General features: G+C 51.4%; 1 long non-coding RNA gene across 1 annotated transcript in view; it reads right to left on the reverse strand.

The window, feature by feature from the left end:
- Nucleotides 1–1,267: 1,267 nt before the first annotated feature.
- LOC118884212 overlaps nt 1,268–17,720 on the reverse strand; it is a 28,017-nt gene continuing 11,564 nt past the window's right edge. Inside the window, exons 2-3 of the long non-coding RNA XR_005017230.1 lie at nt 2,116–2,306; nt 1,268–1,327 (exon numbers count right to left, since the gene is read on the reverse strand). This is a non-coding gene — a long non-coding RNA (uncharacterized LOC118884212). The remainder of the gene's footprint in view (nt 1,328–2,115; nt 2,307–17,720) is intronic.

Below are 17,720 nucleotides of genomic sequence, written 5' to 3' on the forward strand. Positions count from 1 at the left end.
CCAACTTCCTTGGGACTCCCAGTCCCAATACATATGTGAACCACAGCAGAAGGGAGACATTTCCGGCTGGAGGACGGTAAGAAGACCTTTCAATAATGAATAGCTTCCTCCTTTTTCAAACACCTAGAGCATCTCCACTCTCCACTCTATGTCTCCTCTAAATCTCCACGACTGGATTGTAAATTCCATGAGACGAAAACCTTTGTCTTGCCTTTCTCTTGTGTATTTTCAACCACAAGCAGAGGGCTGGGAATATAGCAGACACCGGGTGAATACTGCTAGATTAATTCCTTCTTTGATGCGGCAGAAGCTTTCGTTGATGTTGTATTTTCTTTAGTAGATGGAAAGCTTCATGAGGACAGGGAGTATGTATTAAACACTTTTGCATCTTGTGCAACATCCAGTTTAATTACTAATCAGAGTAAACGGAGAGACTGAAATAGATAAGGCAGCGATGAGTAGACCAGGTTTTGTGATGCTTCACCGGAACAATTTATAACGTTGGAAAATGGGGAGGAGGTGGTATTTAGTTTTTCTTCCTGGCATGGGAACACTTCCCTGGCATGGCTGGTCGCTCTCATCTCTTGGAACACTTTCTTCATTTGGCTTTCTTCTCACCTCATCCTACTTCTCCACATCCTCTGCAGGGTTAGAGGTTAGAGCTCTCAGGGAGGAGAGCTCAGCTTGCGGGAAAGGATCTCCTGGATGTACTCTTGCACCTACACTGAATTCTTCAGTGCTCTTCTCTACATTTGCCAATTTCTAAAATTTTTTCCCTACAAAAAAAGACCTCTTTTTAAAAATTTATTTATTTATTTATTTTTTTGGCTGTGTTGGGTCTTCGTTTCTGTGCGAGGACTTTCTCTAGTTGCGGCAAGCGGGGGCCACTCTTCATCGCGGTGCGCGGGCCTCTCACTATCGCGGCCTCTCTTGTTGCGGAGCACAGGCTCCAGACGCGCAGGCTCAGTAGGTGTGGCTCACGGGCCCAGTTGCTCCGCGGCATGTGGGATCCTCCCAGACCAGGGCTCGAACCCGTGTGCCCTGCATTAGCAGGCAGATTCCCAACCACTGCGCCACCAGGGAAGCCCCTAGACCTCTTTTTTTTTTAACCTCCAGATTAAATCTCCAATTTCCCTCATCTCCACTTAATATGTCCACAACAAAACCCCAGATTTGCCCAACCCCCAAATCACTTTCTCCCACCTTCCCCGTGGTCCTCATCTCAGTAAACAGCAACTCTGTACTCACTGCTCAGGACAAAGCCTTGGGGTCAACTTCGGCTCCTCTTTCATTCTACCCAATCCTTAGAAAATCCTGTTGGTTTTACCTTCAAAAGATACAAAAACCCGGCCATTTTCACCCCTCTGCCACCTCCACCCTGTTCTAAGCTTCCGCTGTCATTGCATTGTAAACTCATGGAGGCACAGACCTGGTCTGTGTTGTTCGTCGCTGTATCTTCAGTTCCTGGAACATTGCCCGGCGCACAGTAGGTGCTCAGTTGCTATTTAATGAGTATATCTCTTGCCTAGATGATGGCAGTAATCCGCTAACTCCGGATTTCTCAACCCTGGCACGACTGACCTCTGGGGCTGGATAATTGTCCGTCGTGGGGATTTGTGTGCAGTGCAGGGTGCTTGGCAACATACCCGCTGATACTCACCGATGCCAGTAGCACACTCCCTGACTCCCCAAGCTGTGACAACCCAACGTGTGTCCAGGCACTGTCGGATGTCCGCTAGGGGGCAGAACCACGGCCATGGCCTCCCCTTTCACGCGCATGCCACTCAGTGTCTGAGCAGCCAGAGTGACTCTCCAAACCTGTAAGTCAAACCACGGCTTCCTGTTGACTCAGAGCAAAATCCTAATACCTTACAGCACCCGTAAGTCCTCTCCCTTCGCTGACCCCGTCCCCGCCCACTGCTCCCCCGTCTCAGGCCCACTCCTGCTGGTCCTCTGGACACACCAGGCACGTTCTGCCTCGGGCCCTCGCCGCTCGCTGTCCCACTGCCTGGAGTATCCTGCTCCGCAGTCTCTGACGTGGAACCTATGAAGCGGCGTCCTCTGCTATCTCAGCATCCCACCCCCGACCCTGCTCTGTGCCTCTGCAGTACTTACCACCTCTTGATAGGCAGACGTGCCCAGAGTGGCACGGCGCCTGGCGGTGATTGGGCGTTGGGTGAACGGCCAGTGGATGGGTGGGTAGACACGGGCAACAGTGGTTCTATTGTGGGTCCTCCTTCACCCTCTGTCTTTGGCTCCCTCCTAAGTCTTGCCAAATCACACGTTGGTTCTGCTTCCTCCTAACACTGAAATATGACCAGAACTCAACAAACGGTATAAAAGAAACCAACGTATTCAACCAAAAGCCTCACAGGGAATACCTTCCAGAAACACGGCCCCTTTATGTCCCAGGATTTGGGCTTTATTTGGGGCTAGCAGCACAGCTTAGTGATTGTGCTTGGAGTTGGGGTTCGATTGCCTGGGTCCATCCAGGCATCCTCTGACCCATGTGGTCCCAGGCGAGGACGTTTCCTACCTGTGCCCCAGGCCCTTACCTGTGACATGGGATAATAACATGACGGAATTCCCAGGGCTGTTGTGAGGATTAAGAGAGTTAATTATACATGTGAAGTGCTTAGGCAGGTAGCGAGCCCTGGATAAATATTTGCTAGTGTCATTAGTCTGTGTGTGTTTTGTCTTCATGAGGATTTGGTGCCTGCTGAAAAGATGAGCCTTTGAAAGTTTCTGCAAGTCATTCATTCAGTTGGTCCACAGGTATTGATGGCCTACTCTGTGCTGTGCTGTTCTAGGGGCTGGGAATACGGGTTGAAGAGGAGAAACAGGGTCCCTGTCTTTCTGGAGTTTACATTCTACTTGGAGGATACAGCCAATAAGCAAATAAACAAAAAATGATCAGATAGTAGTAAGTGCTATGATAAAAATCAAACAGCGTGATGAGATGGGGGGAAAGGGGTGGCTTTAGGTTTCACGATCTGGACAATTTGCCTGGAAAGGCAGCTTTCAGGCTGTTACCTTAGTGACAACAAGGCAGCAGCCAGGTAAACACCCGGGGAAAGGATTTTTCAAGCACAGTTACCAGCTCATAGGGAGCCCTAAGCGGGCGTGGAACTAGGTGTGCCTGAGGAGCAGAAAGACGCAGGGGTGGAGGGGTGGAGTGAGTGTGACGGGGAGGGTGGGAGAGAACGTGGTCAGAGGATTGAGTCATGGGGCACTGGAGACCACAGTAAAGGGTTTGGCTATTTTGTTCAAGGCTGGGGACTCATCAGAAGGTTTAAAGCAGGGGAATGGCGTTTTCCAAAGCCCTCTATGGCTGCTGGGTGGGGAACAGACTGCAGAGAGGCACGCATGAAAATCGGGACTCCCGCGGGAGACAATGACAAGTAAAGCACGTGACCAGTGGGATGATGATGGTGGAGGTTCTGTCACGATGTGATGCTCAGGTGCAGCTGTCCATCCTGTTGTTGACGAGAGGCACCAGCACCCAGCGAGCATGTGGTCCAGGTACACGACCCATCCTCACGGCCCTGGAAGGAGGTTGGCTTAGCCCTTCAGGCCTCTTGCCTTTTTTCTCCCCAAGGAGATTTTCATGTAAAATTGTAATGTGATCAGTATGGGGGAAAAGGGTGAGGCTAGACTCCCTTTACTTCTAGAACTTTCTCCCATGGCTCCCAGGAATATTAAGAAAATAAACTAAAATAATGAATCTAAAGGGACAAAAACAGCATCTTTGCAAACGCTGACCAAGAATTCTGCGCTGACAATGGATTTATTTATTAAACAGCAAGTTTTTAACAGGCGCAATAACTACATGTGGAAAATGTTTGTTTTAAGAATTTGGAAAAAAACACACAGAGAGACTTCTTCCAAAGGTTCAAAGCAGAAAGGCCCCTTGTTCTCCTCATTCTATAAATTCTGTTCTGAATGAGGCCGTATGTTTCACATTTAATAAACTGTCACTGGGTTGGAAGAATTTCTTCTCTGGATCTAGTAGACTGAAGGCCAAAGGGTTTTTTGGTTTGGTTTGGTTTGGTTTTGGTTTTTATGAGTTTTTTTTTTTTTTTCTTCTAATTTACACCACTATTTACAAACCTGCCATTTTCTGTACTTAGAATACTTTCTAAAATGCAGAGAAGAGGCCCAGTGAAGTTGTTAGAGGTCTTCTACCTCCTGGCTATTCAGAAGAAGCAAACAACTGATGATCCCTGAAACAGTGGTCTTTGATCAGCCTATGTCAGATGTTTCCCCCGTTTGTCCATACAAGATCACTTATTGGGCAGCCTGGATTAGGGCTGCCAGATCAAATACAGAACACCCATTTCAATTTGAATTTCAGATTTTAAAAAGTGAATAGTATTTTAGTATAAGTATGTCCCAAGCATCACAAGGACAAATAAGAGTTGTTTATTTGAAATTCACATTTAAGTGGGCACCCTGTCTGTGTTTTTATTTGATTAAGTGGCATCCCGAGCCCTGGCTGGGGCTGGGTGGGAAGCATTTCCGGCAGCAGGAGCTGCTCGCTCACGCCACACATCTGCTGCCTCCTTGGGCCTGTCCATCTCTTGTCACCTGCTCTTCTTTACCCAGCTGGACTTGCCAACATACCCTAAGAGGGTGCTGTCACTGGAGTGACCAGCTCTCTCTCTTTACCTTCTTTCTCATGCCTCAGTTAGACTCCCATGTCTATATTTAAGAGAGTCCCTCCTTCCCCTGCCCTGCAGTAGAAGCCATTATCCATCCATCCATCCATCCATCCATCCATCCATCCATCCACCCATCCATCTATCCATCCATTCGATAAATATTTATAGAACACCTTTTAAGTACCAGATACCATGCAGCAAAGCCATAATCTCTCTGGCAACACGTTATGTGAACAATTATTGCTCTGTCTTGGAGCCAACTTCTTGGAAATCCTCCAGAGCACAGGAAGAAGCTATCGTGATGAACATACCAGCATCTCTGGACCTTTCCAGCTGAGCCTACATACCTCAGATGCCACCAGTTGTCCTGGAACTAGTCCTGTGAAATGAAGTACAAGGAAGCCGAAAGCTTCCCGTCCCACTGTTCAGTTAGGGAAAGCTACTTGTTGTAACAAACAGACCCTGTGTGTAGTCACACGAGAAGTTTATTTCTTGTCCAGGCAATACTCCTGCGCAGGGGCGGAAATTGGTGGGCAGCCCGATTGAGCACAGTTATTCAGGGGCTTGGATTGGCAGAGGCTCTGTCCTCTCCACCAGGTCACTGGTCACTTCCAAGGTTGCCCAGAGTCATCGTCATTCCAGCCGGCCAGGAGAGCATGGAGGCACGCATGGGAGACTTATAAGACCACGCCTGGAAGAGGCCCAAGACGATAAGAACATGGATTCGGTTAACTTCTCTGAGCCTCAGCTTCTTCAACTGTGAAATACTCCACAGATGCTTCTCAAAGTCACTTGGTAAAACCTCTGCTGGGATCCACCATCGGCAGGTCAGACAACATTCCCTGGTGCCCCTTTCCCAGCATCAGACCTCCCCACACACCCCAAAAGCCACCCTGTGGGTAAAGGAGAACTGATCCCTCTTCGATTTCCCCATCCTGCCTGCTTCTTGGTTCTCGCCCTTTTCAACTCGCTGCCAAGTGTGAAGACACTTCATCTGACAGGATGTGCTCCGTCAGTGCATTTACTGGCTGGTCTCTTTGGAACCTTGAATGCCTTTTTCCATAAAAGCAGCTGTAGGTGGGGTGGTCCGAGCCCCACCGAAGCCCAGCCCCCATCTTCTGGCCTAAGGCATGGGCTGGAGGGAGGCGCTGGTACCTGGGAAGTTCCCATGGCAGCATGTGAGGAAGATCAGCAGCAGGGAGTGGGGGGCGGAGTTCAGGGCTCCCTGGAGGCTTTGTGAGTGGCTGGTTCCCATGGCAACCGTGGGGTGGCCTCCACGACAGCCAGGAACCAGCGGCCCTGGCTCGAAGCTGACGGTAAGTTCTGTGCTTGTAAGTAAGCCTGGAGCCACCTGTGGATGCAACGTGGAGCAGACCGCCTTTCAAGCTGGGCTGTTTCCATCACCAGCAGGCCCCGAAAAGCTCTGTTTCTATCTCACTGGAAGAAACATTTACTGAGCATCTGTATGCCAAACACTGTAGTGGATGCTGCGAACCCCAGAAGAAGATGGTCACTGGCTCTTGCCTGGCAGGGCTCCCAGCCTGGAGGGGGAGTGAAACAAACATCCACACAGAGGGCCAGTGCCCATGTGACCCAGGCAGGAAGGAGGTGGTGGGAAGGCTCTGGGAGGAGGATAAGGCCGGAGGATGAGTAGGGTTTCAGGAGGAAGGGGGAAGGTTTGGTCTAAACAGCACCTGCAGAAGCTCAAAGAGAAGCTGCAGAGGCTTTGACAAGGTCAAGTGCAGGGTGAGTGTGTGTGTGTGGGGGGGGGGGGGGTGTGGCACAGGGACTGCTGGTGGCCTTCTAGCAGGAGCTCCTAAGGACTCTCGATCAAGCTCCGGGTGGTTGTGGACCCTGAAGCCTGCTCAGAGATGAGCACTTGAGGACGATGAGTCCAATGGATACATGAATACTTTCAAAAATTTTACCTAGATTTAGATTTCTTGGATTCGTTAAAAAAATGAAAAACCCCAGGATGTTTCTCTAATGTTTGGCAAACCTTGCCCACTGACAAGTCCTGTGTGCACCCTCCAAATGATCATGATTATTATATTCTGGCCTGGAGACCAGCTGGAACTTTTCTTAAAAGTTGGTGAACTTTACACGGTGGTCCCTGCCCTGCATGGGGTGTCTTGTGGGCCGTGATCTTTCCCCTTGCTCCACGCAGCCCGGCATCTACACTTGAGGCCACGGTAATGTCCACGTATCCACATTCCCATGTGGGGTGACCAACTGTCCCGGTTTCAGCACCCAGAGTCCCTCATCCCAGGAAACCCCTCAGTCCCGGGGCAAACCTCCAGGACAGAAAGGAAAGACTCAGCCCAGACCTCAGGCTTCTAAGACGCTGCCGGGCAGGCGGGGTCATAGAGAGAAGGTTGGCTTCGAAACCAGGCCTGCCCAGCTGATGCTTCATCTCTCTGCTTAGCTGAGTGATCTTAGAGAAGTTACTTCACCTTTTGGATCCTTTGTTTTCTCATCTGTTATAGGGAAAAAAGAATACCTATCTTATGGGTTTGGAAGTAATGTATGTTAAACACTGACACGTAGGATGTGCTCAGTAAATGACAGTTCATATTTTCCAGGCGAAGGCATAGCAACAGTCACCATATCATGTGGTACAAGCTGTGTTGAGCTTTTCTATAGAATGTTGAGGACGTAGAGGAGATGCATATAACTTGCAGTTGCTCCCAGGTGCTGACCAGACTCGCAGGTGGGGCTCTCCTGCCTTGCACACAGCCACTGCGGACAGTGGTTAGAAGTTAGAGGAGGGCTTCCCTGGTGGCGCAGTGGTTGAGAATCCGCCTGCCAATGCAGGGGACACGGGTTCGAGCCCTGGTGTGGGAAGATCCCACATGCCGCAGAGCAACTGGGCCCGTGAGCCACAATTGCTCAGCCCACGCGTCTGGAGCCTGTGCTCCACAACAAGAGAGGCCGCAATAGTGAGAGGCCCGCGCACTGCGATGAAGAGTGGCCCCCGCTCGCTGCAACTAGAGAAAGCCCTCGCACAGAAACGAAGACCCAACGCAGCCATAAATAAATAAATAAATAAATAAATAAATAAATAAATAAATAAATAAAAGAAGTTAGAGGAAAAGCAAGTGCAGTGCAGGGAGGATGTAGCAAGTAGCAAGAAAATTTGAGCACAGAAGGTAACACACACAAAACACATCCAGTCTCTGAACTTGAGTTTCGTTCATGTCGGGGAAGGACATGCAGGGGGAGATTCTGAAGCCTGCAAGTGCCTGGAGCAGAGAGCTGGGTTGCCTAGCTGGAGGGTATAGGCATTCCAGAATTCCCAGGGAGTTCTGGAACATTCTAGTATATTCTGGCATGCCCTCCCTGTGGGCGAAGCCAGGGGGCAGGGAGAAATTCACACTCTGTTTGTGAGAAGTTGCTGCTTTTGAGGAAGCGGTTGAGTCTGCTGACTTGTCTGCTTGAGGATGTCTCCAGGAGGACCACAGCAGCCGGGTGGCCGCATCTGGAGATGGCTGCCCCTCTGGAGAGGTCAAGACTCTGGACAGTGAAGCAAACTTCCTCCAAGAGAGTGGCCAGGTGGAAACTGTACTGTGATTTCTTTCCCAGAAAGTCTGAAGAATATTAACTGTGAATATTAATATTTCCTCCCATGCCCTCTACAGCTGGATGTCTCCTCTTGAAGGTCATCTTTTGTGCTGAAGCTGCAGAGAAGGCACTTTTCTTTCTTGTTCAGGAGCCGGAGCTCCTTTAAGAACGGCATCTACAGTGACAGGAGGCAAGGCTAGTGATGAGAAGGTGTCCAGCCTCCCAAGGCTGCTCCTTGTCTCAGGACCAATGGCTCCAATAATGGTGATGGGGAAGATGAGGCTGGAAGGAACAGCTGGGCCTGGTGGCTTTGCTCACCTGCCATCTGAAACGGCGGAGAATTCATCACCGGCCACATTTCCCTCCCGGAGCTGTGTGAGGAGGCAGCTTACTCACAAGGCCAGGTCTGGGTCTACTGTCCTGTGAGGACCAGAGCAGTGTCCTGCCTCGCCTTCTCCCCTGAGCCGTCTTTCCACCCCTCGCCTGTGCACCTCTGGTGGCTAAATGTCATCCCCAGGGCCACGTGCATCCCCTTCACCTGTTGACCCCCTACCTGGGGGGCCACTGATTAGAGACAATGACCACGGGCGTTTCAAATCTGAGCTCCTTCGGGTGGAAACGTCCTCGATGGTAGCATTTCACCAGAGTGGCCCTGGCAGCGGGTGGAGGGTCGTTTTGTGTGCTTTGCCTTTTTCTCTGCATACTTTGGGTTCTTAATAAATATAGTAAATTCCTAAGCAGGGCCCCCCAAATTCAGTCTCATAAAATGTGGGCTTGTGTTATAATGGGGTAGGTGAAATGACCACGTGAGCTCGGTGCAGAGGGCGGGAAATCAATGACCCCTCACTTTATAGCCACCCGATCTTACATTATTGTAGGTGAGCTATCTTGGGACTTCATTCTGTGTGGAATGAAGACATCATTTCCACCAGGTGCAAAAGGAGCAAATTTTACCTGCATTTTGCACACACAGTTAGTGTGATGATGAGAGATTCAGACGATTAGGTCATGGTTTGAGCTGGGGAGGCGGTCCTGGGGAAAGCTCTGGCCTCGGTACTACACTCGTCCTATCGCCTGAGCCAGGCGTCCATGTGTGTGAGCGGCTGACCCTGGTGCACACCTGCAGAGCCCTGGGGTCAGGCAGTGGGGTTGCTGAGCCCCCAAGCCGGGCAGGGAGCCCCTCAGAACAGCGCCTGCACACCCTTCCCCCAAGCGCCCGCTGGAAAGCTGAGCACGGCTGCTGGACCTCATTAGGCCACAGCTGCCCCGCAGCCCGGATACCGTGAGCAGAACGCGGGCCTGATTTCCATCACCTGAGTGCTGATTCATCCTGTAATCATCATCAGAGAGCACATTCCAGGTCCGTGGTTTAAGAGGAAAACAAACTTTTGTCTACAATCAAGGAGCCATTCCTCTCTGAGCGTTTAATGCTTCGCCGAGGCTCAGCACCACTCCTCCTCCTGTCTGGATCTGACCATCTAGCTTTGATTTCAAAGGCAGACCAGGGGGATGCTTGGAAGGGCACGGGGGCCCCCGGTCTGGATCTGCCTAAGATCTTAAAAGTGCACATGTGGCCAGATGAATGTGCACCGTGTGGATTCCCCAGGGAACGCTGGGCCCTGCACCTTTATTGGAAACACCCAATAAACCACGGGCCTCGAGGCTCTGTCGTTTTAGCGCGGGGCTTAAATGCAGGCCTCCAGCCTCCTTCAGGCTGCCAAGGCACCTGTGAGCCCACTGCTGCACGCGGTCCCCAGCAAACACGACGCCCTGAGGCCCCAGGCCGCTCCAGCAGAGCCAGGTGGGAGCAGAGGAGACCCCAGTTTGCCCTTCACGTGCGGGGCGCGTTCTCACTGCAGGAACCCACTCTGCTCTGTGCACCAGATGACACGAGGGCCACCTGTCATCAGGGATGGGGAGGCGGAAGAGCTGTGCCCACCCAGGCACCTGCTCACCCACGGGAGATTTTGAAAGCCAGCTGGCTGGGGCTCAGGGTGCGCCCTGGGGTGAAGGGACAGAGTCCGTCTGAGTGCGGCCAACCCACCTTCAACATTTCTCTAGGTTACAACCAGCCCAGCCAGCTATCCAATAATCAAGCTCAGACAGAACTTCTATTGGCCAGAGAGCCAGGAAATTAAGGCCTGTGTGTTGCATAGCTTCGCGTAAGAGGAAATATGCGTCTTAGCTACAGGGAGGTTCTGTTGTCGCTGAGGCCTGGAGAAGGCTGGCCTCCCGGCCGAGGGCTCGGCTGGCTCATGCTCGGAGGGTGGCCTTCCAGGCTGAGCTCAGTGGAACGCCACCAATGGACAGGTGCGCAGCGGGCCAGCCAGACGCAAGTCGGGGCAGGCTCCTGGCGCTCAGGAATCTGGGGTCAATTAGGGATCAATGGTGCCAGAGGACTGAAAACAATTGCGAACAGCAGGGCAGGCACTGGTGGTAAACAGCAGTGGAATGCAGAATGCACAGATACAACTGTGCTATCCCTAAAGTAAGTCAACAGTTTACCCCTGTGCCAGGCCTTTTTCTCAACAAGTGGGATTGTCCGTGGTCAAGGTCGAACCACTGGTCAGTGCAAAGACCAATGACTTGATTGATCACTTACCCTTTGCCATGGGTGCCAAATTCACAGTCATTTAGGGGAGGTGTCTGCAAACTTCTGAAGTACCCCTGATGCTTTCCTCATCTGATTTCACCCACACCTGACATTTTTAAGCTACAGGTTTCCGTGATTCTTTGACTAACCAGAATGCTAGGTCTTTATTTGTCTCTGTCATTTTTTCTCATGGCTGTGCCCGCTGTTACCTCCATGGCAGGGGTTGGGGGTGGGTTGAGTTTCTAACACAGAGGGAGGGACACTGACTCAGGGGAGTGGAGGGTAAGTGGCGCCTCTTGGCAGAAATCGGAGGCAGCTGGACAGGACCCGGACACCCCGGTGATGACGTCTAGGAGATGACAGAGCCTTCCCAGGCCTCCTTTCCCCACAAGCTGCTGTGTATACACTGAAGTTTGCGTCCTGGATCAGAATGACTCCTTCCTGCTCTGGCTGCCTGTTCCCCCCCCCCCCCCCCGCTTTGATGGAACTGCCTTTGGTCCCCAAATGGGAGCTGTCATCCCTCCCTCTCTAGGTCTCTGCCTCCCCTGGAGGGGAGGACGTCTGAGCCAGCCCCTCCCTGAGATGCATCCGGATGACAGCTGGTGGGGAAGAGGTGCTCCTTTCTGGGAGAAGAGCCTGGGGGCCGCTGGTGGTCACGGTCCCCACCTCCTGGAGAAAAGCGTCCACCACCTTCTGGTGACAATGAAACCAAAATGCGGAGAGCAGCATATGGCGAGAGCGGCCTGCAGGTTCTGTCTGAGTTTGAACCCCTGCCCCTGTGGTCCCCGCGGTGCTCCTGCTGTCTCTCGGGTCTATGAACCGATGCTCCTCCTTCTGTCCAAGTTCAAGTTGCATTTCTTGCTATTATACTTGTTAACAGATTCTTAGTGTTCTGCGTCATATTGTCACTATTATTTCTGGTGCACAAGTTGGGGCACATTTTCGCAGCTGAGCACCCATTCATTTCAGCAGCTCCTGACACGTGGGGTGGGCTTGGGCAGTGATCGTCCCAAGCGAAGGCTCAGAAGACAGGCAGGACTTTGCTTCATTCCCATCAGAATCTGGCATTGAACGAATACGTTCAAGCTCCTGTTTTATAACTGGGTCAAGACTCAGTTACACTCAGTTATAAATAGCCAATACTCAGTATAAAAAGTGTTATTTCATTTTGCACTTAGTGAAACATTTAGTATTTACGAGGAAAGATGAAAGGCAACAACAAGAAAAGATAAGCTGGAGGTGACTCTATAACCTCTTGTGAATCCTAGGGTTTGCGGTCCTTATGCAGGCTGGCAACCGTTAGCTTCCTCTCCAATGAGGAGTGAGCACGTGGGATGTAGATCAGATGTCAGATTTCCCCGGTCTTTCAATCCATCCTGCAAATCTTAATTCAGTCCAACAAATAACAACGGAGCAGGCACCAGAAAGGTAAGTCCCTGTCTTACAGACAGACGCATAAGTATCCCTAACACGTTGATCTCATCCTGTTACTCAAAAACCCTTCAGCAGGCCTTCCCAAACGCCCTCAGCATAAAGTCTTACCTGGACATAGCTTTCAGGCCCTATGGGACCTCCTGCACTCAGCCTGTCATCCTCACGTCCCCAGAGGCTGGGGGGGTCTCTGTGCTGGGCTACTCCCCACACTGGCCCAGCCTCCAGCCTCCGGGAGGACCAGCCTCCACACTGAGAAGGTTCCTCCTTCACCCCCAGCCCCCAGCCATCTACTCCCTATCCCCCCGGAAGTTCTGACTCCCATCCTTGCCTCTCGAACCCTTCCCCACGTCCAGTGCTTATACATCTTTCTGGTGGAATTTCCCCACCGTTTACTTTTAAACTCTCTCAAACAGGGACTTCTATGGTTGACTTAAACTGTGCCCTCAGCGTGCATCTGGTTGTCCCTTTGTAGACGATATACTCCTCGAGGGCCATATGTGCAGCGTCCCAAAGCAGCAGAAAGCGCAGGGGACGGAAGGTCTAGGTCTCAGCTGTGGGATCTTGGGCAGCCGCCCAGCCCCCGGGGTGGGGTGGGGGTGGTCCCTGGCTCCCCCCTGCCTGCAGCTCCCTCCCCTGGGCCGCCTGGTGGTCTCTGCCGTCTGCCTTTTTTAGCTCAAGGCTCTCCTCAAGAGAGGAACCTCCCAGTTAGCCCCACTCTCCTTCCTCTGGGTCCCTTCCGATCTTGGGGTTACTGCTAACTGGCCTTGTCACCCGTGCTGGCTGTCCCTGCTGAGGTGTCTGCCTCGCCTCCTGCCAGGAGCTCCCAGGATTCCTCTAGGGTCCCTGGCGTTACTGCAGGACCCGTTGTCTAGTAAGGACTTAATACGGGTTCATCTCACGAGTATAAGGTGGATCTGCTGACCTCACAGGTTAAGATCTCCCAAACAAACAACAACAAAATAATAATTCTCTGGTAACACTGCGTCACTAAATGGCCTTGTCTTTGTCATGTGTCTCACCTAACAGCACAGCCTATGAGGTAAGTAAGGACTATTGTTATCTGCGTTGTAAAGATGTGTGTATTAAATTACCTGTCATAAATTACCACACACCCAGTGGCTTGAAACAACACAAATTCATTACCTCATAGTTCTGGACGTCAGAAGTCTACAGTCAAGGTGTCGGCAGGGCTGCAGTCCTTCTGGGTGCTCTCGGGAGAATCCTTCCCGTGTCCTTTTCAGCTTCTGGAGGCCTGCCTGCATTCCTTGGCTCACGGCTACGTCACTCCAACCATCTGCTTCTCTCGCCTCATCTCTTAGGACGGACTCTGACCCCTTGACTTCATCCTGTAAGGACCTTGGTGATGACACTGGGTTCGTCCGGATAAACCAGGATAATCTCAATCTCAAAATCCTCAATCCCATCTGCAAAGTCCCTTTTACCACGGGAGGTCACCTATTCACAGTTTCCAGGGATTAAGACGTGGGCATCTTGGGGACACTATTCTGCCAGTCACAGTGAGGAAACTCAGAAACACAGAAGCAATTCTGTGAAAGTGTGCTGAGAAGTATAAAGCACTTTGTAAGCAGGCGATCTTAATAATTTTCCTCATAGCATCAAGCACTTGGGAGATATTCAACAAACATTTTGGAGTTGAAGTGATTCTTTAAAACGGAAATGAATTGTCCCAGTATCTATTAAAATACCTGCTTGAAGATTTTAAACTTTAGTTTTCCAGGGTTTTTTTTTTTAAATTATCTTTGAATTCTAGAGGTCTTCTTATTCTCGTTTTCCTATGATCTTGTGAACGTTAGGTTATTATTTAGTTCCTGGTTGTTCCTTAGGAGATATCTATGAGACAGTGTAAGCTTATTTACTACCTGAGGAAACAAAGTCATAGCGACTATCTTTGAGTGAGAAAGTACTGCATTAAGTTTGCAACAAAAGCAATGATCAGACCCTTCCTGTCACAGAATATGGATTGGAAATGCATAGTTTCTCTTTCCAGGCCACTATGCCTTCATTCCTCTGCCATTCCGCATCTATACGGCGCCTTCCATGCACCAAGCCCTGGACGACATACGCGCGGAGCATAGATGAACACAAGACGAACCACCCTCTGAAGAGCGGGCAGTTCATAGAGGGGGACATACGTATAAACATGCGATTATGACGCCACGCAAAAGGAGTATAAACCAGCAGGGAACAAGCAGGCTGTACTCCTTGGCGGGGGTGACCAGGGAGCCCAGGCACCAAGCTGTGTAAGGAGGAAGTGTGGACGTAGACATGGCTGTGGGTGATGCAGGGAACAGAGGCTGGAAGGGTCTGCAGTGGCTGGTGAACCCTGAGGTCTGTGTGAGGAGAGGAGGGAGGAGGGAGCGGGCACAGGGGCCGGGGTGAGGGGAGGGTGAGGGTGAAGCGGGCTCTACGTCTCTTACGGTTTGGCTTCCTTGGTCCTGTTCACTGCCCAGTCCCTTAATCCTGCATTGTTCTATTTACTCTTGTCTCTGTCTTTCCATTCCCTTGAGTCTTAATAAATATATACGTTGAGATAAGACAGAATACATTTGCCCAGTGGGCATCCGGGAGGCATCAGAGGTTTAGCATTGACCTGGGAGAGACCTGGAGGCGTCCCGACCAGCACGAGGCTTCTCTCTAAGTCTCTGAAGGTAAGTTACTGACGAGCTGCAGGGTTAAAAAGAGCAGCACGGATTCCCTCTCTCCATCAGCAGAGCTCCCAACTCTGGCCTCATCCTCTAGCCCCCTCGTTCTCTGAGCAGACAGTTTAACCTCTCTGAGCCTTCATTTCTTGGTGACAATGATAAGAGCCCCTTCTCTGGCTGTTGCAAGGATTAAAAGATTCAATGCAGACGGTCCCCAACTTACGATGTTTCGACTTATGATTTTTCGTCTTTACGATTGTGCAAAAGCAGTCTGCATTCAGTAGAAACCTTCAAGCACTTCAAATTTTGAATTTGGATCTTTTCCTGGGCTAGTGATCTGTGGCCCGAGCCTCTCTGGTGATGCAGGGCGGCGGCAGCGAACACAGCTCCCTGCTGGCCACGTGATCGAGAGGTAACCAGCTGATACACCTGCAACCATTCTGGACCCAGACTCTGTTTTTCAGTCTCAGCATAGAATTCAATACATGACATGAGATATTCAACACTTTATTGTGAAGTAGGCTTTGTGTTAGGTGATTTTGCCCAGCTGTAGGCTAATGTAAGTGTTCTGAGCACGTTGAAGGTAGGCTGGGCTAAGCTCTGAGGTTCTGTGGGTTAGGTGTATTTACCGCATTTTCGACTTAAGATATTTTCAGTTTACGATGGGTTTACCAGGACGTAACCCCATTGTAAGTCAAGGAAGATCTGTATATGTAACGTTCTCAGCTTAGAGCCTGGAGCTTAACGGGCACACAAGAAATGTGTTAATTCCCATCACTGGGAAATTTTGCCCAAGGGAAGCTTTAATTACAGTTCCTTTCTCTGTCTCTCCCAATTCAAGGATTTGTTTCCAAGACAATTAACAGGCCACAGAATTCTGCCACCCATCAGCCGCTGGTAGCCAAGAGACTCCTGGTATTGGCATCACACCGTCTCTCTCGAAGCCGGGACGCTGAGGCAGGTGACAGCGTGTTGCTCCACGGCTCCCTCTGCATCCAGATTGGTGACCGTTACACAAGACATGTGCTTAAATATTTACTATACGCAGAGTCACCCCAGCATAGCAGGGCTCAGGAGAAAATCCAAGAAGCAAGACGTCTTTGGTATCATCCGCTCCCTAGCCTGGTGGAGCATATGCCTTGATGGGAGCTATCGTCAACAGCCTGGGCAACTGTTGCTTTAAAAAACTAACAATAATTATCTCCCCTCAGGGATTTCCCTGGCAGTCCAGTGGTTAAGACTCTGCACTTCCACTGCAGGAGGCAGGGGTTCGATCCCTGGTCGGGGAACGAAGATCCCACGTGCCGCGCGGCGTGGCCAGACCACCTCCCACAAAACAATAATTATCTCCCCTCAAACTCAGGAATAAATATCAGGTGTGACAGATTGGATGTCAATCGTAGGCAGTTAGAATGGCTCCCTGGTACCATTTCCCTGAGTGGCCCAGTGCCTGAGTTCCCGGCTTGGATGCCTGGTGAGAATGCTATAGGCGGAGGGCGGCGGGGGGGGAACAGACATGTTTCACATCATCTCAAAGCTGCAGGGACATTATCTTTATTGTTATTATTATGATTATTTCTCTTTTACAGGTAAGAAAATCTCTGGCTCAGAGAAGGTGAGTAATGTACCTAAGACCACGCGGAATGAGAGGCAGGGCCAGGGTTTGGCTTCCAGCTCCTTGCTTCTACAGGCATGGCACAGAGGAAAGGCTCACACAGGAAGAATGTCCCAGCATCCTTTCGAAAGTCTCCTTGAGGAGATGGGTCTCAAGGGCTACCCCGGTGGCCAAGAGGCCCTGGCTTCATTTGGCAGTCAGAGGTAGGGAATTCCTTCCACTAAAGGCGGCCCTGATCCTCAGGCCTCTCTGTAAATTTCCTCCAGAGAAGGTTCATGGCAGTGTCTCTGGGGATGCGAACACGATAGGGCCAGATCCAATGCCAAACAGGCGGCCAGGGGGACCAAGGCCATCGCCAGGGTAACCAAAATCCATGCTATCGAGGGATTTCTGGAGGGATTCAAATTCTCTCTTGGATCCTACCCAGGGGCATGGAGATGAAAACAACACCGGCGCACACAAGAAGATTTCAGAGTCCGGAGGGGAGGCAGGCACAGCCTGCTGCGCTGCATTGGGAGGGCACGCCTCAGAGGTCCCCTGCAGCCTCCGGGCAGCGTTGCCTCCCGGGGAGCCTGGTATTTCTACACCTGGAAGAAAGTCTGCTCAGACTATCATGGGAGCCCAGGAGGGCAGCCTGTTTCGGGGACCCAGAGGCTGGTGCAGAAACCCTTTAGGTCTCTGCCCTGTATCGAAGCCCCGTCACCCCCCAATCCCTGGGAAGATTCTGATTCTGGAGGTGGCGGGACTGGTGGTGACGGTGAGGGAGAGTCTGCATTTTCCTGGTGACTTTGATGCGGAGGCCTGTGGGCCGTATTTTGAACGCTGATGCTTTTCCTGCCAACACAGCTTCCACTGCCTCCAGTCTGGCCACGGCAACACTTACAGCCGCCTGGAGTCTCAGGGCATTCTCTAGAAGACGAATCCACACTGGAGTCAAGGGGAGTCTTCCCTGGGCTCATCATAGAGCTGTAGGGGGCCCGGGGGCAGGGCTGCTCCTGTGACTCTGCCCGGGGAGCAGTGTCCCCACCAGGAATGGTGTCCCTCTCCTGCCCCAGAGCCCGGAGAGGGCAGTCTGGGCTCCCAGAGACGGGCGGGCGTGTGCTCGGAGCAGGACGGCTCCCGGCAGCCCGCTGGCCCCGAGAGGGTTAAGGGTCTGCCTGGAAGCCTGGATTGCAAGGAGTAATTTGAGCACC

The sequence above is a fragment of the Balaenoptera musculus genome, chromosome 18 (assembly GCF_009873245.2).
Source record: "Balaenoptera musculus isolate JJ_BM4_2016_0621 chromosome 18, mBalMus1.pri.v3, whole genome shotgun sequence".
Lineage (NCBI taxonomy): Eukaryota > Metazoa > Chordata > Mammalia > Artiodactyla > Balaenopteridae > Balaenoptera > Balaenoptera musculus.